At 44.9% G+C, this 21899-nt stretch overlaps 1 protein-coding gene and 1 long non-coding RNA gene across 9 annotated transcripts in view; one reads left to right on the forward strand and one right to left on the reverse strand.

The window, feature by feature from the left end:
- Rnf24 (ring finger protein 24) overlaps window positions 1-6933 on the reverse strand; it is a 54424-nt gene extending 47491 nt beyond the window's left edge. For 5 of the 7 annotated variants that reach the window (XR_015683197.1, XR_015683196.1, XR_015683199.1 and 2 more), the window contains exon 1: window positions 6765-6880. The gene's annotated coding sequence lies outside the window, so the exon portion shown is untranslated. 7 annotated transcript variants of the gene reach the window in all.
- Window positions 6934-7043: 110 nt separating this feature from the next.
- On the forward strand, window positions 7044-21185 carry LOC102550049 (uncharacterized). Of its 2 annotated transcripts, none has more exons than XR_015684611.1 (6): window positions 7044-7291; window positions 8699-8813; window positions 9278-9347; window positions 10770-10907; window positions 12612-12688; window positions 20966-21185. It is a non-coding gene; the product is annotated as an uncharacterized LOC102550049 (long non-coding RNA). The 2 variants fall into 2 exon arrangements; XR_015684610.1 differs by lacking the exon at window positions 8699-8813 and adding an exon at window positions 8529-8653 and having other exon boundaries at window positions 7044-7216.
- Window positions 21186-21899: the final 714 nt, after the last annotated feature.

Raw genomic sequence — 21899 nt, forward strand, 5'->3', positions numbered from 1 at the left:
CGGGGTGCTGTTTGTCAGGTATGATGCCATTTATCTATAATCCTAGCACTTGGGAAGGTAGAGAATCTGGAGTTCAAGGTCATCTTTCCAAACTCAATGCTTGTCTGGAATCAATTAAATACTGTCTCAAATAACTAAAAGAAATAAGTAAATCTGTTTGATGATACACTGAACATTTGAAAGTTTTAGCACGTGATTATAATCGTTTCACACAGGTGGCAGAGGTAGGAGGATCATTCAAGCTGGAGGCCAGCCTTGTAGACACAGGGAGGTCAGGCCAGCCAGTGCTACACAACAGGGAAACTGTTTCAAAAGAAACATAAAAGTAATAACAATGGAGTAACACGAAGAAGGAATCTTGGAGCAAGTCAGATAAACATTACCTGGCTCAACACTAAACTTTTTTAAGATTTCTTTTTGTGGGCATTGGCTTTTTTCCTGCAAGTGTATCTATGAGGTGCCAGATCTCCTGGAACTGGAGTAACAGACAGTTGTGAGCTGCCATGTGGGTGCTGGGAATCTCACTCCAGCCCTCAAAATTAAACTATTTTATCAAATGAGCAAGATGATTTATCAACTGGCCAAACTGCTATGAAGTGCTGTAAGCTGCTCACTTGTCAACTGTAGATCACTTTATTAACCTAACACATGATGCAATCCGGGGAACAGACAGGCAAAAAATTGGAGGGATGCAGGGAAAAGGAGAGAAAGGAAGAAAAAACAAAAACCATATTTATGACCAATATATGTAGAAGGATATAAGTATTCTAAACAAAAATATTAAAGCGATGGCTCTGAATATAATGGTGTTTGCCTCCAAGCCTGATGATCTAAGTTCAATTCCTCGGGCACACTGAGAATAGATTTCTGTTGACCTCCACATATGCCCCATGGCATATGTCTACCACTCACACAAAAACAAATTTAATTTTTAAGTATTAAAACATTATGTTAAAGTGAAGTATAAATTGAAAAAGGATGTAACAATTTTTCATTGAGTTCATTTCCATCCCGAGTACCAAAATGAGTATTTTTCATTATCCCATTTGGTCCACAGGACAAATAAATGGAGTGTGTGCTCCTATTCTCATCATCCAAGTGAAGAAACTGAGGGGTTAAGAAACTTCCCAACCTGGGTGTGGTAGAACACACTGGTCATTCTGGCACTTAGAGGATGAGGCAGGAGAATCTCAAGTTTGAAGTCAGTGAGACCCCCTTCATCTCAAAAAACTACTAAAATTTTGACATATCACATGTCAAAAAGTAAAGAGAGAGAATTCAGTTCTAACCAGTCTGATGCCAGAATCCAGCTCCAAGAATGATAATATTAACATACAAGAAATTCAATGTATGGTAGGGGAAAATATCAATATAATTATCATGACATTTTAACTTTTTTTTTTTTTTTTCCGGAGCTGGGGACCGAACCCAGGGCCTTGCGCTTGCTAGGCAGGCGCTCTACCACTGAGCCAAATCCCCAACCCCGACATTTTAACTTTTAATGAGACTTTTCTCTATGTATCATATCAGCCCTAGCTATTCAGGGACTTGTTCTGGGACAGGCTGAGTTCTGGGTTTAAAGGCATGTGCGCTTACACCAGGCTAACGTTTTAACTCTTAAGTGTAGAAGAAAAAAAAAAAGAATAAAACAAAAATGAAATCATTTTCTTCTAAGAAAAATTAAAAGACAAGAGCTACCTGGTGAGGCTAAAAATGTTGGTCGTGCTTTCTGTTCATATATCCTGTAGGCTCTTGAGTTTCAGAGCAGATAAGGTTCTTGTCCCTGGCATTCTAGTGGGGCTAGAGTCAAGAAGGTAGCCAACAACAGCAGTCAAGGATGGCAGGTGGTACTCGAGGACACAGGAGGGACTGGTGGCAGGCAGACACAGTTTATCAACTTGGGCATTCTGTCTGTAAAGACGACAGGGAGAGAGCTTGCTATGTGCTGACATGGAGAGACCTGCATAAAGTTTATGATGCCTGAGAGAGGGCACAAATTCAGGGACAAAGAAAGAGGGAGGAGGGTGCTTTTTGATGTGAGGAAGACACAAGCAGGAGACCTAAGGACAGGCCTCTAGAGCTGCTGAGAGGAAGGGAAGGGGCTTCTGTCTGAGATCTTCTAACCTTTACAGGCAGAAGGAGGGAGGGGGGGAGGGAGGGGGGGGAGGGAGGGAGGGGGAGGGAGGGAGGGGGGGAGGGAGGGAGGGGGGAGGGGGGAGGGAGGGAGGGGGGGAGGGAGGGAGGGAGGGAGGGGGGAGGGAGGGAGGGGTGAGGGGGGAGGGGGAGGGAGGGAGGGGGGAGGGAGGGGGAGAGGGAGGGAGGGGGGAGGGGGGAGGGGGGAGGGAGGGAGGGGGGAGGGAGGGGGAGAGGGAGGGAGGGGGGAGGGAGGGGGAGAGGGAGGGGGGGAGGGAGGGGGGGAGGTTTAAAACTTCAGTTGTGCCAGGCAGTAGTGTGCAGGCCTTTAGCCAGCACTTGGGAGGCAGAGGCTAGCCTGATCTACAGAGCTACTTCCAGGACAGTCAAGGCTACACTCAGAAATCCTGTCAAATAGCAAGAACAACAAAAATTAAAATTCAGCAAGGTATAGTGGCACACAACTTTAATCCCAGAACTCAGGAGGCAGAGGCAAGTGGATCTCTAAATTGGAGACCAGCCTGGCCTACAGAAGAGAGTTCAAGGACAGCCTAGGCTAGACAGAGAAACCATGTCTCCAGAGAAAAATAATTTATTCTACATTGTGAAACCCAAACCTATCAAATTATAAAAATTAGCCTTTACTAGTTTAAGGTCTAAAAAAAAAATCACTTGTCTAAGGCAGGGCCATTTTTCCATTTGCACCCCCTTCACCTGATAAATGTTTTATGTGACCTCAGGAATAGAGACTTAAATAAAACTGGTTTTATTTTACCACGAATTAAGACAAAGGCAAATCTGCTTATTGACATGGATATGCCTTGACACTGCACAGAGCATCATCTTTTTCAGAGGTGATTTTTGGACTTTACAATATCAGTGCTGACATGCTGCTGTGTATAAATACACGGTACAGAAGGGAAGAAGTATGCTCAGGCTCTGACGGTTCATGTTGACTTTCAATTTGATGGGACTCAGAACCATCATGAAAACACCTTCTGGATGTATCTATAAAGGTGCTCCTTGCCCATAAAGGTTGGGCTGACGAGGAAAGACTGGGCTGAAAAGTAGCCCAGCAGTTAAAAGTTCTGCAGTTCAGTTCCCAGCACCCATATGGCAGCTCACAACCGTCTGCTACACCAGCTCCAGAGGATCTGATGCTCTGGTACCAGGCAAGCACTCTGACAAAAAAAGTTTTTTTAAAGAGCCTAAAGTTAAAAGGCTGAACCTGAATGGCAGTATCCTCGCAAGCTGGAAGTAAACTGAGGATCAGCACAGGTCCCTCTCTCTGCTTCTCAGCTAGACACAATGCAACCAGCAGCCTTACATGCTGCCTTGGACTTCCCTACCATGATATCCTCAAGTAGTCAGCCACAATGACCTTTCCCTGAAGTCGTTTTTGTCAGGTATTCTGTCAGAGCAATGAAAAAAATAACCAACACAGGGCCATCCATGTCTGAAGTTGTTGGAAATGTAATCCCAAGCCATATGTTTTTGGATAAAATTCAAGTTAGCAACTCAAGCAGCTTTCGTTTTGAGACAGGGTCTCACTATGTAACCCTGGCTGGCCTGAAATTCACTTTGTAGACCAGGCTGGCCTTAAACTCACAGAAATCTGTCTGATTTTTCTTTTCTTTAATTGCTACTTCAAGCCAGCTGTAGTTGTAGATGACTTTAATCCTACCATTTGGTTGATAGAGGCAGGAAGATAGATCTCTGTGAGACTTAGTCTACATAATAATTTCCAGGTCTATTCAGTGAGATGGGTCTCAAAAAAAAAAAAAGATAAATATTTAAACACAATACAATCCAAATTTTTCTCTTTCTTTAACATTTTTTTTTTGTTGTTTTGGCTTAGCTTTGTTTTAGAAGACAGGATTTCTCTGTGTAGTCCTGGTTGTCATGGAGCTCATTCTATAGACCAGGCTGGCCTTTTCTTCCCAAGAGCTGGGATTGAAGGCATGGACTAGCAGTCTATGTGGGTGTGTAAGCTTACTTGTCAGAGCAGATGTACTCATTGTCACTGAGCAACCTCTTCAGCCCCAGATACAGTAATGCTACACTTACATGCTGAGAGGAATGACAATGGGAAAATATTAACCCCTTTTTTCCTTTACTAAACCATTATGACTTTTATTTGTTTGAGACAGGGTCTGTATTATGTAGTTCTGGCTGCCCTGGAACTCAAAGAGATCCACCTGCTTCTGCCTCCTGAGTGAGGAGATTAAGGGTGTCCACCATACACCCAGCTTTAAATGTTTCTATAAGATCATAAAACTTCCTGTGTTCAGAAAAAACAAAAACAAAAACAAAACCACTGTGATTCTAACAGACAATAGCCTAGAATCTGAGCTGAGGCTGTTACGGCAGCATTCACTGGCATAGTGTAGTGTGACTGCATGTGAGGTACCAGGCCTACTGAAGCAAGGCTGCAGTGAAGTCCTGTTTCCACACCAGTACTGATGCCAGCACATTACAGATCTATTATGTGTTTGGTTGTGAATTATTGTTTTAGCAGGGTCTCTTGTATCCCAGACTGGCCTCAAACTCACTATATAGCCAATCTCCCAAAGGGAGATGGATTACAGGTATGGGCCACCAAATCTAGTTAATTCTGTCCAAGGGATCAAACTCAGGGTGTTGTGCATGCTAAGCAAGTACTTCACGTCTAGTCCCTTGAATTAATTTCTGATCACTGAACATTCAGAAACTTTTGATTGCTAATTTTTGTGACTCCCACATTCACTTATGCAATCCCATATTGGCTTGTGACCCACAGTTCAAGAAAGATGCATAAAGCAAGAATTTCACTAAGAATAATGGATTGTCATCTAACCAGTGGAAACTTTTCTTCAAATTAAAAGCAAATGTTTCAAGCAGAGTCTATACATAAACAGATGTTGTGGAGGTTTACATGTCATTCTGTACTGAAATTTTACTAGGAATGAAAATATATGTGACTCAGAAATAAGTAATCTTGAAGAGAATCTTAAAGAAAACTGAACCCACTCAATTATTCATATATAAACTCGATTTTTTTCACCACCACTATTTTGAGTCAAAAGATCACAACAAAAATATTTCAGAAATGTGCTTTTTCACTCTACAAAATTAGAAGGGTAAAAAAAGAAACGAAAATATCATTATACAATTAGAGTAATAACTATCTTCTAAAATTCAAATAATCTTAGCCTAAAACAATGTAACAAGGAAAAGTTTGTTGTTTATTGAGACAAGGTCTCATTCTGTGTTACGGCCTGGAAATTCCTATGTAAATCAGACTGGCCTTGAAACCACAGAGATCCTACTGCCTCTTCCTCCCAAGTACTGTGATGGCATTTGCGGCCACACCTGCCTATTTTAATTACCTCTTTATGTGGCTAAGTGAACAACAGACAGGCTATCCTATCAAGCTAAAGCTCAGGGAACCCAGCAGTGCTTCCTACCCTCTTTGGGGGCGGAGAAGAGGGGGAGACCAGGAGAGGGGCGAGGGGGAATGAAGACAAACAATGGAGGAAAAAAGGGGTGTTTTCTGATAAGTCACGTAAGATGATCTGTTCAGCTAGGCTGCACAATCAAACATACGAAATTCAGATCAAAGCCAGGGTGCATACCAGGGTAATATTTAGGTAATATCCTTAGCCAAAGCATTAAGGGGTGCGGGGCGGGGACGGGGGCGGCGACGACCGGACAGACAAGAAGGTGGAAAGAACCTGCTAGACCACCTCTTATTAAAGCAGAAAGACAAGAAACATAATCTGCCTGCATGGAAGAGTGGGGAAAGCAGTGCCCTAGATAGATTGGGAGTATTCCTATAGATAGGTACACAGCACAAAGACCTATTATCAATGATCTAAGCAATGTTTAGGATGTTGGCGTACCCCCTATACGTAAATATAACACAATTAATCCTAAAAGAAAAGTGTTCTAAATATACAGAGACATAAGAATGCAGACTCACTTTCAACGAACAGACCCACTGGTTTTACAACGAGAAACAACGAAACACCAAAAAATCCTGTTATCTGATATAACACCAGAGACGAAGGGGGTAAAGATGAAGTTATCTTTACACGTCTTTTCCTTCTGCCCTTTTAGACGATCTCAGACCGTCTCATTTCACAGGACACACACCCCTTGGGTCTCCGGAAACAAAGCAGGGTCATTAATTCTCTGGCCTGTGGGTGCACGCACGCCCCCCACCCACAAATGATGAGGCCGCCATGTGACTTTCATTAATAAATAAGCCAACCGGAGAGGTCTCAGTGTGCCTTGCACAGTGTGACAACCAGGCGCCACAAAAGAAGGAGTGGCTCCGGACCAGAAAAGCACTGCCACACCGCACCCCCGAGACGCGCGTCGGTCCCCAGCACCGACGCAGAAGCAGCGGCTCCTCCATCCTCCGCCCATCCCGCCTCCCCCGCCCGGGCCCAGCCCGAGGTGACCTCCGGGTGACAGCCCGCGCAGCCTTTTGTGCCGGTGTGTGGGGACTGCCCCGCGGCCCCCCGGTCTCGGAGGGGGTGCGGGGCCGGCGCGCTGCCCTCAGCATCCCGGAGCCGGACCTGCGGAGCCTGCGCTTCAGCCTCAGCCTCCGCCGCGCGGCCCTCAGGCCCGGCCCTCCCCTCACTCACCGGGGCGGCGGGCAGCGGGCTTGCGGGCGGCGGTGCCCGGAGTCAGCTTTCGTGCGGCGAACTGCTAGCGAGCCGCGTCCGTGAGAGTCCGAGCCGCTGAGCTGGCGGTAGCGACTGCTTAGCTGCGGCCCCGGCGAGGGGCGGGCCCGGCGGGGGAGGGGCGGGCGCCGCGCCTCTCATTCATGCCGCGGGGGCGGGGTGTGGGACCCGGATGCCCGGGCAAGTCCCGCCTTCTCCCTGAGGGAGCGCGGCTTCATTGTGTGCAGTGCGCAGGCGCAGCGTTCCTTAGGCTAGGCTACTGGCCACTCTGTAGGATTGATTCATGATACCGAGCTATAAGGTTCATATATTTTCAGCTGGATAGTGTTTTCCGTGTCTATGGACATTCTTAAGAGTTAAAAGAGTTTACTTGGCTTGGCTTCTCGTAGCATCCGACCCAAGAGTCCTCAAAGGTGAGATACCCCTAGTTAGATACTCCACCTGCTGCAGGCCCATTGCCAGCACAGACAATGGAAGGAAGAAACAGTGTATCCTTTATTTAACTACATCTACCCATTACTTTAGGCCCCCAGCTCCTATTTTATTTTGGTTGTGAGCCTAGCCTTTAACGGCTGAGCCATCTCTCCAGCCCAGCTCCTATTTTATACTACAGAAAACTAACTCGGGATTTGGGGGCACTGAGCCCTCGTAAGAGCAAGGCCTAAGTTCTAGCAGATCAGTGAAAGCATGCAGGAGTTCTCATCATTACCACGGCTAAAATTTATTAGCAGAGGGTGTGGGTACTGCACCTTAGACCTGCTTTAACTTACTATTTTTCCGGGAGGTATCCCCTCCTCCTCCCCTAATAGATCTCATGGAAAATGTCTACCAAGCCATTCCTCCTGCTTTTCAGTAAACCATAAATCTCCTAGGAAAGGGAAAGTAAGAAGGACTCAGTGAATATTTTACCACAGACCCTCTGCTCAACTTCCTCTCTCCCCAAATCAGGCCACACGAGTGCAATCTGCCATCCCTTCTCTCCCCGCCCTCTCCCCACTTCCCCTCCTCTCCCCTTCCCTTCCCTTCCCTTCCCTCCCCTCCCCTCCCCTCCCCTCCCCTTCCCTTCCCTTCCCTTCCCTTCCCGCCCCCAACAACACCCTGTTGTGTTGTTGCCAGCTTAAAGACCTATCTAATTCTGTCAACTTGGCACATAGGCTAAGGCAGATTAGTACCCAAAAGTCAAGGTACAATGCTTTCATATTCTTGGTCTCTTATTCAAAGTATTGAAATAAAAGCCTACACAGATGTGTAAAAGTAGCAAGAAAATTTAGTTGAAGCAAAGCAAAGCAGAAGGGGAGTGGAGGAAGCAGCAAAGCAAAAACAAAAACAAAAACAAAAAAATAGAAAAAAATGTTCAGGACACACTGCAAGGGAGCGGCAGGCCACGTGAGTGAAGATACTAAAGGGCTTGTATTGTGTGAGGCTTTCTTACTGCATTCAAGAGAAGTGTCACACAAACTAGAGTTGCTGGGGAAGAGGGTACCCCTGTTGAAGAATTACCTCCATGGGGCTGGACCGAGGGCACATCTGTGGGGCACGTTTTTTTTTTTTTTTCCGGAGCTGGGGACCGAACCCAGGGCCTTGTGCTTGCTAGGCAAGCGCTCTACCACTGAGCTAAATCCCCAACCCCTTCGTGGAGCACATTCTTGATTAATGATTGATGTGGGAGGACCCACCCCTTGTAAGCATATCACCTGTCACTGACTGTAAACCTATACTCATCAGGAAATCTCCCTTGGAAAATATGTCAGCGGTCGTACTGGCTAGAGTTTTATGTCATCCCCACACAGCTAGTGTTATCTGGGAAGAGAAACCTCAGTTGAGAAGATGCTTCCATTAGATTGCTTGAGGTGAGTCTGCAGGACATTTCCTTGATTAATAATTGACATGAGAAGGCACGAACCACTGTGGTGATATCACGCCTGGCCCGGTGGTCCTGGGTGCTATAAGAAAGCAGGCTGAGCAAGCCCTAGGAAGCAAGCCGGTAAGCAGCACCCCTGGAGCAAGCCGGTAAGCAGCACCCCTCTGTGGCCTCCACATCAGCTCTTTCCTTCTGATCTCTGCTTTGAGTTCTTTTCTGACTTCCCTCAATGATAGGCTATTTATTACCTATAAGTGTAAGCCAAATAAACCCTTTCCTACCCAAGTTGTTCTGGCCATGGTGTTTTATCACAACAGTAGAAAGCAAACTAAAACAATGGTCTTGCTCGGCACAGGATTATGTGCTACTACACTGATCTGTCAGTCGAGGCCTTCCTACTGGTGTGATAGCAATATAACTGTTGTGGTTTAACTCAGTACTTTCTGATTGGACTTGAGGCCTGCCTCACAGGAAGAAAGTCATACTTGATACTGTAAACCTGGTCAAAAGCCAGTGGCTTGGGAGGTCACAGGCCCTAGGGGAATCTAAATACTATTGTTCTGCTAAATGTTCATGTCGTCAAGCTGCAGTCTAAATATTTATGTTTGTACAGATTAGTGCTGCTCCCAAGATTGGACAGAGAACATTCTGTTTGCAGCGGGAAGCAATTAATGCAGAGATCCGTAAGTGGTCAAAGAGCTAAGAATAAGTGACTGTTGGACACTTAATCCTAAATAGGACATCTGTTATTGCCCCAAGGCTCAGGGAGTATATTGTAAGCAGGGGCAAAAAGAATGCAGAGGCCAATGAATGGGAAGGAATGCTGTGAATTGCTTTCCTCTGAGCATGACATGGTCATGGCCCTTGTGAACTTACAACCATTGTGCTTACCTGCATGAGATTTAGTCAGTGAACATTCCAGCATGGGTGGAGGGGGAGTTCACAAGGCCCCACCCTTAAGTGAGAAGCTCTTGGCAGTTGATGGCTGCTGGGGAAAGGGAAATCAATTTTCTTTAGGGATTTGTCTGCTAATATGTCGCATGATCCAGTGGATGACACCATATCTACACCCTTGTGGGTAGTACTTGATTAGGCTCAGTGAGCGGAGAGAGAAGGGAGAGAAGAGGGAGGGAGGGGGAGAGGGAGAGGGAGAGGATGCATGTACCTGGGAAGGAGATGGATTTGGGAGTTTAAGGGAAGTGGGAGAAATTGAGGGGAAGATATGACCAATATACATTATATACATACATGAAATCATCAAAGAATAAGCCAAAAATACTGTAAAAAATTCTTCCTTGTTTGGGGTGATCTGAAGACTCTTTCCCAAATGCCTGCCATGCTGGATGTGACTGCTCTGTTTTCTGTTCTTCCCAGTTGAGCTGTCTCTAAGCATTAGAAGGGCAGACTCTACCTCTCTCTTTGAGGTCTGGTCATGTTGTCTCTGAAGGGATGAGCTGTCTCTACTGATGTTCTCTTGCCTTAAGCCTAAGAATGGCCCTCCATGGTCTTGAGGCCCTCTCTCCTAATAAAGCTTATTCTCAACCAACCTGCTGAGACCACTTCCTCCCTTGCCCCTTAAACCAGGATCCCCTCCGTCCTTGCTCTTAATCCCAGCAATTAGCAGGAAGGTCTTTTGGACACAGGCTTGCTGATGTCACCTTTCACTTTGATATAAACCAGACCTCCTCACCTTTCCCCTGGGTTGCGGCTGACTTTGCAATCCATTCTCATGCAAATCATCCTCTCTTTTAAGCTCTCTCTCTCCAAAACGTCTCCTCCGTGTGCCAATCTGCTGTCTGTTTTCTTTCATTTGCTTCTCCCAGTCTGGCACTTGAGCCTTATTTTTTTTTTTTTTTTTTTGGTTCTTTTTTTTCGGAGCTGGGGACCGAACCCAGGGCCTTGCGCTTGCTAGGCAAGCGCTCTACCGCTGAGCTAAATCCCCAACCCAGTTGAGCCTTATTTTACAGCTGTTTCTAGAGCAGCACAGCACTATTTCACTCTGCAACTGTCCCTCTACTAGAAAAGCAACACTTATCCAGCAACACAGGAAAACAGCAGCAGCAACAACAACAACAACAAAACTGGTTTTCTTTTAAAATCCACAGGGAATTTTTAGAGCGCCCCGTGACCCTTGTGATGGCAGACACAAGTCACACATTCATGCAAACCTGTAGAATGGATGGCAACAAGAGTGAAGCATGGATTCTAGATGGTAGTGACATACCAATGATGGGTCATCAGCTGTGAGTATTCTACTGCAGTAGAGGTTAAGGAGAGGGAAGCTAGTTAAGGCACAACTTCCCAAATTGTGGGTAGTGATCCACACTGAATGAAGGAGTCATGGAAAAATTGGCAACAGTCAAAGGTTTCTGAATATGCAATCGCCAAAAAATTCCCTTCAAAAGCTGGCACGTAATGAGTCTGGGCTATTTCTGATATGCCTAACCCATGTTGCCTCACACAGCTTCACTGCAGTCTTAATTCTGAACACACAACATCCAACAGTTTCTGAAATGGCCTCAAACATATGTGTGCCATTTGGTTCTATGTATTTATGCAACATGACAGTGTCAACATGATGACTATAACATGAAAATAGCAGTCAGACTTCAAGATGGCTCAGTGGGTGCTTGATACACAAACCTGATGACCTGAGTTTGACTCCTGGAACCCCAGAGGAAGAAAACAGACTCCTGAATGTGATCTTCTTATCTCCACATACATGCTGTGACACAAGTACACTCTCATTCTCACACATATACCATCATACATATGTACACAATAATGATAAATTTTTTTTTTTTGGTTCTTTTTTTCGGAGCTGGGGACCGAACCCAGGGCCTTGCGCTTCCTAGGTAAGCGCTCTACCACTGAGCTAAATCCCCAGCCCCAATAATGATAAATTTTAAAAACAAAATGAAGAATCAATAAAAAGTGTTGAAGGATGTCCCATGTCTTGTAAAGTCAGATATTAGGCCAAACTTTATTCTTATCTATTAATAGTGCCTACAGTATTGGGGAAGGGGCCTTCATACACCATGCTGTGTCAAGGGCGACTTTAGGAATCAGTTCTCTTCTTCATAGCAGGTTCTAGGTATCGAGTTCAAATGATCAGGTTTGTATGTCAAACACTTTTACCCACTGAGCCATCTCCAAGTCTCCCTTAAGGTCAATTCCCTATATAAAACATATCATTGTAGGAGGCAAACTTACTTTTGTCCTTAATGAATGGTAAAATTCCATGTGTACCAAAGAATTGCTTTAAAACAAAGAATTGTATTGATTTATTATAATAAATAAGTGGTGTACTTACATATCTGCACTGATTACCTATTCCATGGGATTGCATAAAAAGTCTTAGGCAAAAAGGGATTGTGAGTGAGAAAAGTTTAAGAAATCTTGGTATAAGGAAAATCTTTGTACTTTCCTCTCATTTTTGCTGTGAACCTAAAATTACTCTTCAAAAAAAAATAGTTATTTTAGTATAAAGTGTGTCTGTGTTGAGGTTTGGTCATTTGCTATTTATTGTAATGCTAAATATTGGTCCCCAAGGCTTGGTTGCCCACAAAGAGGAGACAATCTATACTAGATCCATGTGACTCTATGTGACCTTGCCCCCCAAGTTATCCCTGATTGGTAAGTGAAAGGCCTACAGCCTACAGCTGGGAAGAATTTGTCAGGTGAGGCTTAGGGTTCTCAGGCGTGGGGTCTGAGGAGAACCACGAGGAGAGAGAGACGGTATCGAGAAGGAAGACGCCACGCCTTAAGTGAGTCATGAAAGCATGGCCAATTGAAGTTAAGAGCAGCCCAGATGGAGCATGGCAAATTATAATTTGGGGTTATTGATGGAAAAATAGAGTCTAATAGTGTAGACAGTAGATATCTGCCCAGCTCTAGTGCTCATTAAGGCTTATTATAAATATGAATGTTATATGTCTTTTATCCAGGAACTCCGTGGTCAAAGGCAGAGTAGAAACCCTGGATGGAGATAATTATTTTCTACAACATCTGTGTGTATATGCATGTGAGTACAGATGCCCCAGAGGTCAGAAAAGGGCACTCAATCCCTGGAACTATAGTCACAGGTGACCTGAATACTGCAAACAGAACTCAGATTCTCTGAGGAGCAGATGTGCTATGAACCACTGGGCCATGTCTCCAACCCCCTAAAACTATTCTTAACAAATTATTCTTAAACTTTTTTAAAAGACTAATTTATGTGAATGTATGTGTGCCTTGGTGTGTGTGTGTGTGTGTGTGTGTGTGTGTGTGTGTGTGTGTGTTACTTACATGCAGGAGTCCATGGGAAGAAGAGGGTTCCAGATCACCAGAAACATGTTACAGATAATTGTAAGCCACCATATGGGTGCTGAAAACTGAATCCGAGTTTTTTGCTAGAGCAGTAAGTGCTCCTAACCACTGAGGCATTTCTCTTGCTCCTCTAATTAAGTATTTTAGAACAACGCATTTTATGGTTATTGTTGTTGTTATTTTAGTCTGGGTCTTACTATGTAGTTGACCTGGAACTTGCTATGTAGACCACGATGGCCTAGAATTCACAGAGATACTCCTGCCTCTGGCTCCCCAGCCCTGAGATTAAAGGTGGTGCCACCTTTAATGTTGCTTTAAATGATGTCTCTTTGCTTCCAACCACCGGCACTCACACTCCCCCTTTTTTGAGAATCTCCACTTGTGTTCATTTCTGTCTTGTCATTGGGCGCCCTTTGAAGTCTCTACTCAGTTGCATATTGTCTCTCCCATTGGACTGTGAACATTTCAGTTACAGAAGCAGGACTGTCTCCTCAGGATACTTATGTCCTCAGACTGGTGAACAGTGGACATATGGTAGTTGTCTGTGGAGGTGATGTTTACTGGTAGCTCAGAAAGGCTCCACAGAGAGGAAGGCTGAGTTATTTTTCTCTTAGCCCCCACAGGTGTCCTTTAATAACTGAACCATACATAGACTCACACACAAGTCTATGGAGGCCACACCTAGCTCTAGCATAAAGCAAAATACATTTAATCCAACTTCAAAACTCCCCATAATCTATGACAGTCTCAAAGTTAAAAGTCCAAAGTTCTAAGTCTCCTCTGGGATTCATGCAGTCTCTTAACTGTAATCCCCTATGAAATCAAAATAAAAAAGCAGACCACATATTTCCAACATCACAGGATGTTATCATTCCAAAATGTCACGGTGCGGAAATAGGAAACCAGCTGGGCAAACTCCAAACTCTCCACCTCCATTTTGATGTCAAAGCAGTCTTCATATTTACAACTCCCTTCATCTTTGTTGACTGAAACAACTTCTTTCTCTTGGGCTGTTTCCACTTCCTGTTAACAACTTTCCCCAGCAGATAGCCCATGGCTCTGGTATCTTTTTTTTTTTTTTTAAAGATTTGTTTATTATATGTAAGTACACTGTAGCTGTCTTCAGACACACCAGAAGAGGGCATCAGATCAGATCTCATTACAGATGGTTGTGAGCCACCATGTGCTGGGAATTGAACTCAGGACCTCTGGAAGAGCAGTCAGTGCTCTTAACCACTGAGCCATCTCTCCAGCCCGGCTCTGATATCTTGAACATTTTGGGGTCTCCAAGTCAACTTCAACTTTAGCTTCTTTTTTTTTTTTTTCTTTTTCTTTTTTCAGAGCTGGGGACCGAACCCAGGGCCTTGCGCTTGCTAGGCAAGTGCTCTACCACTGAGCTAAATTCCCAACCCCCAACTTTAGCTTCTTGTTCCACTGTCTAGGAATGATCTTCTGTGCTCCTCCAAAGGGCTTAGGTCACTTCTCCAGCTCTGCCCTCCGTAGCACTCTAGGCTCTGACTCCACTCCGCTGCTGCTGCTGTTCTTGGTGGTCATCCCATGGTACTGGCATCTCCAATATGCTGGGGTCTTCTGCTGCAACTAGGCTCTTTTCATGGTGCCAAGCCTCTTGGCCTGACCCCTTCAGTCCTGAGCCATCAACTGCAACTGAGGCTGCACCTTTACCAGTGGTCTTTCCTGACCTCTCCATGACCTCTTCATACCTTCAAAACCAGTACCACTTGGATGACTCTTACACATTACCAAGTCTGGCTTTTATCTCTGGAACACAGCTTCTTTGTGCTCTCAGTAAATACTTCCCAGATTTCACCTCAGTAATACTGCTCTCTTCTTAATCACCCATAATATCCTAGCTCCAGTTAACCAGCATCAATTGTCCCAGTAACCCCTTCTGTTCTTGACTCAAAAGTCAAAACCATACAGCTGAAGCTGCTGAGTTCTGCTGCTTACTGGGGCTAAAACATGGCCCCCTTGTTCTATTACATTATCACCAGCTTTCTGTTTTCCAACTCCTTCACTACCTATACTTGCTGTCCTGGAACTTGCTTTGTAGACGGACCTTGAACTCAGAGATCTTCATGGCTCTGTCTCCTGAATGTTAGGATTAAAGGTGAGTAGCACCATGCTTGGACCTAAGCTTTTATTGGTAACTATGCCTCAAGATCCAGATCAAAAGTTTGTGTCATCCCATGACAATTTGACACATAATCATATCTCCTTGTGTTAAATGAAAGCAAAAACCAGGTCATAATAATATAACTTTGTGTTGTTCAACTGCAAACATATAAACAATAAGCTTAGCTGGGTGGGATCTTGCCCCAAAGTCACCACCCCCTTAATCTGTTTATTTCCTTGAACACAATATTTAGCTTCATTGTGCTTCTTGGTGCCTTTTAATAACTGAACCATACAGTTTGCATTTTTCCTTTTTAAGCTTGCTACATTTGATTAAAACACTTCACGGGAGTAAACCAGAGGACAAAGTCTATGCTGTAATTTTTCAAGACTTCCTTTGTTAGTACAGTTAATGTGAATCTCTTCACCTTAACCTCAGGTAGAAGCTTCAGAAAACAGCAAAAGAGCAGCCACATTCTTCACCAAAACATCATAAGAATGATCTCCAGGCAACATACTAAAATTCCTCCCCTCTGAAACCTCTAGAGCAAGGGCTACACAGTTCAAACCACCCTCAGCACCAATGTCTTTCCTGTCTCTACCAGGATGGTCCATTAAGCCCCATGTAAAGCATTCTGCTGCTTCCCAAATCCACATCCCTCCAAACAAAAACATGGTCAGGCATATCACAGTAATACCCTAGTCCCTGGTACCAATCTCTGACTTAGGATTTCCATTGCTGTGAAGAAACACCATGACCTAGGCAGCTTTTATAGAGGACATCATTTAACAGTTTCAGAGGTTTAGCCCAGTACCATCATGGTGGGGAGCATGGCAGCTTTCAGGCAGACATGGTGCTGGAGAAGGAGCCGAGAGTTCTCCATCTTGGTCCTAAGGCAGGCAGAAGGTGACTGTCCTCCAGGCAGCTAGGAGAAGGGTCTCAAAGCCCACCCCTACAATGACACTCTTGTTCCAACAAGGCCACACCTCCTAATAGTGCCACCTCTGGGCCAAGCATATTCCAACCATCACATGGGGTCTGGGAGAAAGCCTCCTGTGAGACAGGGCAACCTCACAGTTCCCACAACATATGTTAGGGTTGTACTTTTTGTGTGCAGTAATGAGTGGTCTTTTATTTATCTTGGAGGAGAATTGGAGATTTTGGCCTCCTTGCATGTCTGCTTAGAAAGTCACTTGCTCATTTGTGATTCTGTTTGCACAGTGTTACTACATAGGATCTTTTTATTTACCCACCAGTTCCAAGTGTCCCTACTCATTGAGGCTATCTTACCTTCTTGGTCCACAAGGGAGAGGTAGGGAAGACTTTACTGTTTAGGGGTACAGCGATTTCTATTGCTTGTTATGGTTTGAATATGTCTCCTGAAGTTCCCAAGCTGGCTGTAGTAGCTAATACAGCAGTTTGGAGACGTTGTTGCTGGAGGTAGTAGGTCACTGTGTGTGTTTTTAGAGTGTAGAGTCTCACCCCATTTCCGGTTTGCTCTCTGTGCTTTGTGCTTGAAGTAAGCATTGTGATCTCTCAGCTCCCTTCTCCCACTGTTATACCTCCCTGCCATAGTGGACTCTCAGCCCTCTGGAACTGTACACCTCAATACACACTTCTGTCTCTCAATTGCCTAGTCATGGTCACTTGACCACATAATTATCCAGAGCTCTTAATGATCCCTTCAAGGGTCAATTATGCAATGCTTTAACCTCTTAGACTGCACCAGCTAAATGAACCCATCCTTTCAGTGAGAGCCAGATAGTATCTTTCTGGATTCCCCAAGTCCTTACATTCTAAGAATTCAAAACAATAAATCCCTTCTGAGGGTGCTCCTCTCCTTGAAGGCCATGTGGACTTCTTGCTGATTGTGACTCTTGTGTCTAGAGAGATTAATTGCTTCTCAGTGTAAGGTATGTGTACATGACTGAGGCATTAGCACTGGGGAGGAATCCTAGGCACATATGTACATGATGTCTTTGGTCCAGGCTATGTACCATACCACCACCACTACCACCACCACCACCACCACCACCACCACCACCACCACCACTACCATACCACCACCACCACCACCACCATGCCACCACCACCACCACCACCATGCCACCAACACCACCACCACCACCACCACTACCATACCACCACCACCACCACCACCACCACCACCACCACCATGCCACCACCACCACCACCACTACCATACCACCACCACCATGCCACCACCACCACCACCACCACCATCACCACCACTACCACCACCACCACCACCACCATGCCACCACCACCACCACCACCACCACCATGCCACCAACACCACCACCACCACCACCATCACCACCACTACCACCACCACCACCACCACCACTACTACCACCACCACCACCACCACCATGCCACCACCATGCCATCACCACCACCACCACCATGCCACCACCACCACCACCACCACCATTTCTTCCTCCCTGATTTTCCACCCAACTGCCATGGCCTTTTGGTTCTTTGGCCTACTTGGTTCTTGGGTTGAGTTCAAATGGAAGAGGAGGACAGAGACAGGGAGTCTGTTTTCCCAGCCATCAACAAGCCACCTTGCTTTCTTGGTATACACACAGGTCCAATCACCTAAAAAGAACTCATAATCCCTGAATCATAATATGGTCAGGGTCATATTTGGGAGCTTCCTAATCCAGACTAGCTACAAATGCAGAAAACTGATGAGATAATCTTCCAGGAGTGTCTTACTTGGTGTTTTACTGCTGTGAACAGACACCATGACCAAGGCAAGTCTTATAAAGGACAACATTTAATTAATTGAGACTGGCTTACAGGTTTAGCGATCCAGTCCCATATCATCAAGGCAGGAACATGGCAGCATCCAGGCAGGCCTGGTGCAGGAGGAGCTGAGAGCTCTACATCTTCATCTGATGGCTGCTAGGAGAATACTGACTTCCAGGCAGCTAGGGTGAGGGTCTTAAGCCATGCCCGCAGTGACACACCCACTCCAACAAGGCCACACCTCCTAATAGTGCCACTCCCTGGGCCAAGCATAGACAAACCATCACAAGGAATGACACAACTGCTTAGATTCTCCTTTGAAATAGACACTTGTCTTCTCGTGGATTCTCCAAAGAACTGACCCTGAAATGGGGACATAGATGCAGAGAATTTATTTGGTAAATGATCTCAGGATACAGGCATGAAGAAACCAGGAGAGGGAGATATGGAAGGGAATAAAGACAGTAAAGAAAGAGTACATTCATGGTCCAGTTACTGTGGGGACCAACTGGGACTCAGTCCTTCTGGGAACTTACTAAGCAACTTTGTGGAACAGCCCTCAGCATCATTTTCCAGGATGATGATGATGAAGCAAACTGTAGCCTCTGTTGACTTCTATCTCTCCTTTGAGTGCCAGTGACTACCTGTGAAAGCCAAGCAAGCTGTCTACCTCAACTCTTCTAGCCATGCTGCTCCTCCAACTGACATCACCCTTAGTATACCACTATCGCCAACATTTCTTCCTCCCTGATTTTTCTACCCAACTGTCATGCCTTTTCTTCTTATTTGGTTCTTGTGTGGAGTTCAAATGGAAGGAAATGGAGTGGGAGGTACCTATCACCCACAGCTTACGCCAGGAAAAGGAACTATGTGGTAGGTTTCTTCTTCCTCCAATTCAGTCTGTCTAACCTGCTCACGTAACTCCCAGTCACTGCAGCTCATTTGAAAGCAAGGGAAAGGAGAAACAGGAAGAAAGCAGACAGCTATCTGACCATTCTCCAACCTTTGCAGGTTGCCATCATTCCTGGATGTTAGCTCTTCCATTGTATATAATTGAAATTGAAAGGTAGCCCTCTCTGTCTTCAGGAGTTGACTTACACAATGACCAAGAGAAAGAAGACTGGAAGGGAACAGGATCTCCAGGTAGACACAGCTCTCATGTCAAGTCTTAGGCTTTAATGCTAGGCATTTCTTACTTGCCTGCTTGTCATCCCAAGAGCTCACGAGAAGGGAGGTCCTGAGCACTTATGTCTTTGAAATAGCACTGAGTTTTGTCCCCTCTCCAGTATCCCAGGCTAAGGTAATAAAATAGTCCAGGCATCTACTTTTTGTTCCCTCCTTGATCTTACACAACTGCTAGATGGGTTTGGAATTAGAAGTGGAGGGGAATGTGAGCTCAAGAGGACAGAGAAAACAGGAGGGCCAGTTGAGAAGCATTTTAGAGGCTAGGATGCAGGGATGGATGATAATTAACTTAGAAACGCTAAGAAAGCTGAGACCCAAGGAAAATTCAGAACAGCCTCGTGTGCATGGAAAAAGGAGTGAGGTGGGGATAGAAGATTTGAATTAAGTTTTAGATGCCTTTGGAATTGAGCAAACTGAAATCAGGAGAATTAGGGAGAGGTGACTGAGGCATGGTTAAAGTATTATTTATCATGGTAGTTTGAAGGAGGCAACCCTACACCCCGCCCCCACCGCCTTAGACTCTGGCTTTTGAACATTTGTTCCCCAGTTGGTGGCACTATTTGGGAAGCTTAGAAGATGTGGCCTTGTTGAAGGAAGTCTGTCTCTGGAGGTGGATTTTGAGAGTTCCAAGAGGTGCAGTCTTCTCTGCTTCATGCTTACCATGAAGGGAGTGAGCGCTCAGCATCCCGCTCCCACTTCAGTACCTGCTGCATGTTGAGCACTCTTCCCTCCTGTGATGGACTCTTGTCCCTCTGAAAGCCTAAGCCAAATCAAAATCTCCATTTAGTTGCCTTGATCATGGTGTTTTATCACAGCAACAGAACAGAAACAGACAATTGACATGCCCTTCACCTAACACTGCACACCCTTCCCCACACTCCTACCATTCTACCCTCCAGCCCAGGGCAGAGCTGAACGTTTAGCCCCTGCAAAGGATAAAGTCTAAAGGATTCCTGGACTAGGGCATGAAGGTGCCCATTTAGGATGAAGGTGCTCTGTTGAGAATAGGGACATGAATAGAATAGTTTTTCATTGCTTCCCAAGTGGGGCTCCTCCACCTCTGCACTCTAGAAATTCTGATCAGCCAAGTAAAAACTAATGATATGATCAAAATGCAATATATATATATATATATATATATATATATATATATATATATATATATATATATATATAATCTCAAAGAATGACTAAAAGGTTTTTTTTTTTGAGACAAGGTTTTATGTAGCCCAGGCTGGCCCAGCGCTCCCTATGAAGACAGAGGATGACCTTGAACTTTGGATCCTTCAGTTTCTGCCTCCCAAGTGCTGGGATGGCAGGCCTACAGCACTAGGCCTGTTTTACACAGTGCTGGGGATTGAACTCAGGGCTTCTTGCATCTAGGCAAATGCTCTACCCACTGAGCTACATCTTCATCCAAGAGTAAAAGTTTTTCTTAAAGAACTAGTGATATAAATATTAGAGATCTCAATAAGCAACCCCTGTCTTCTCCATGACATTCAGCATGGAGGAATTTAACTCTTGTTTTCAAAACTTTTCAAGATGTTACCCACCCAGTCCTGTCTTCCTTCCTTCCATTCCTCTCCTTCCTTTCTTCCTTTTTATTTATTTTAGTAGAGCTTGGGTCAAATGCTACCATTGATCTACATCCCTACTCTTGGCCTGTCCATTTATTTTTAAGCAGGATCTTACTAGGTAGCCCAGACTGGCCTCAAATTTATGATTGTGTCTCTGCCTCCCAAGTGCTATGATTGTAGGTGTGTAGAATGTGCCCCGACAGATTCATGCTCTTAATCAAAAGGAGACTGCCAAAGATGGTTATATTACTTTTCTGATTGATGTAATAAAATTCTTTCCAAGTGCCACTTTTTTTAAATTTATTTATTATGTATACAGAGTTCTGCCTGCATGTATGCCTACAGCCAGAAGAGGACAACAGATCTCATTACAGATGGTTGTGAGTCACCATGTGGTTGCTGGGATTTGAACTCAGGACCTCTGGAAGAGCAGCCAGTGCTCTTAACCACTGAGCCATCTCTCCAACCCCCAAGTGCCACCTTAATGGAAGGACTTATTTTGACTCAGCTAAATGAAATACAGTCTATTTCCAAACTCAGTCATATGAGAGTGAATGGACATGTTTGCCCCTTTGGCATTTCCAAGCCCAGTTACATTGGGGGTTTTAAGTGAACGGTGGACCAGTCATATGGGAGAAAGACAGTTAAGGATACTTTGGCCCCATACTTTTCAGAGTCCGATCATATCAGGAGTGTATGTTAGCCACTATGATCTTTCTGAGCCCTTCTGTCCACCACCCCCATGACATTTCCAAGTGATGTGGGAGGATTGTGTGGGCACATTGGCTCCTATGCCGTATGCCAGTCATTTGGGAGGGTATATGCACATGTTGACCCCATAGCATTCCAAAGCCCTGTCATGTTAAAGGGTATTAGTTCACATGTGATTTATGAACACGAGGACCATTATATGAGATGGCTAGTCTTGGTTGTCAATTTGATTCCATCTGGAATTAACTAAAACCCGTGAGGGATTTTTCTTAATTAAGTCACTTGAAGCAGGTAGATCCATCTCTAAGCCAGATCTTTTGAGGAGGGAAGATCCATCTGTAATCTGGACTGCACTTTCTGCTGGCAACCTATAAAAAGGACATGGAAGACAGAAGATTCTTCTCTTTGCCTATTTGCCCTCATTCTTGCTGGCAAGTCCATTCCTTCATTGGCATTAGCACCTACTTCTTTGGGATTCCAGTGCATGCTGAAGACCAGCCGAGACATGTAGTGTCGTAGGCTGAACAACGGCCAGATTCTTG

Source organism: Rattus norvegicus, chromosome 3, assembly GCF_021556685.1.
Source record: "Rattus norvegicus strain SHRSP/BbbUtx chromosome 3, alternate assembly SHRSP_T2T, whole genome shotgun sequence".
Lineage (NCBI taxonomy): Eukaryota > Metazoa > Chordata > Mammalia > Rodentia > Muridae > Rattus > Rattus norvegicus.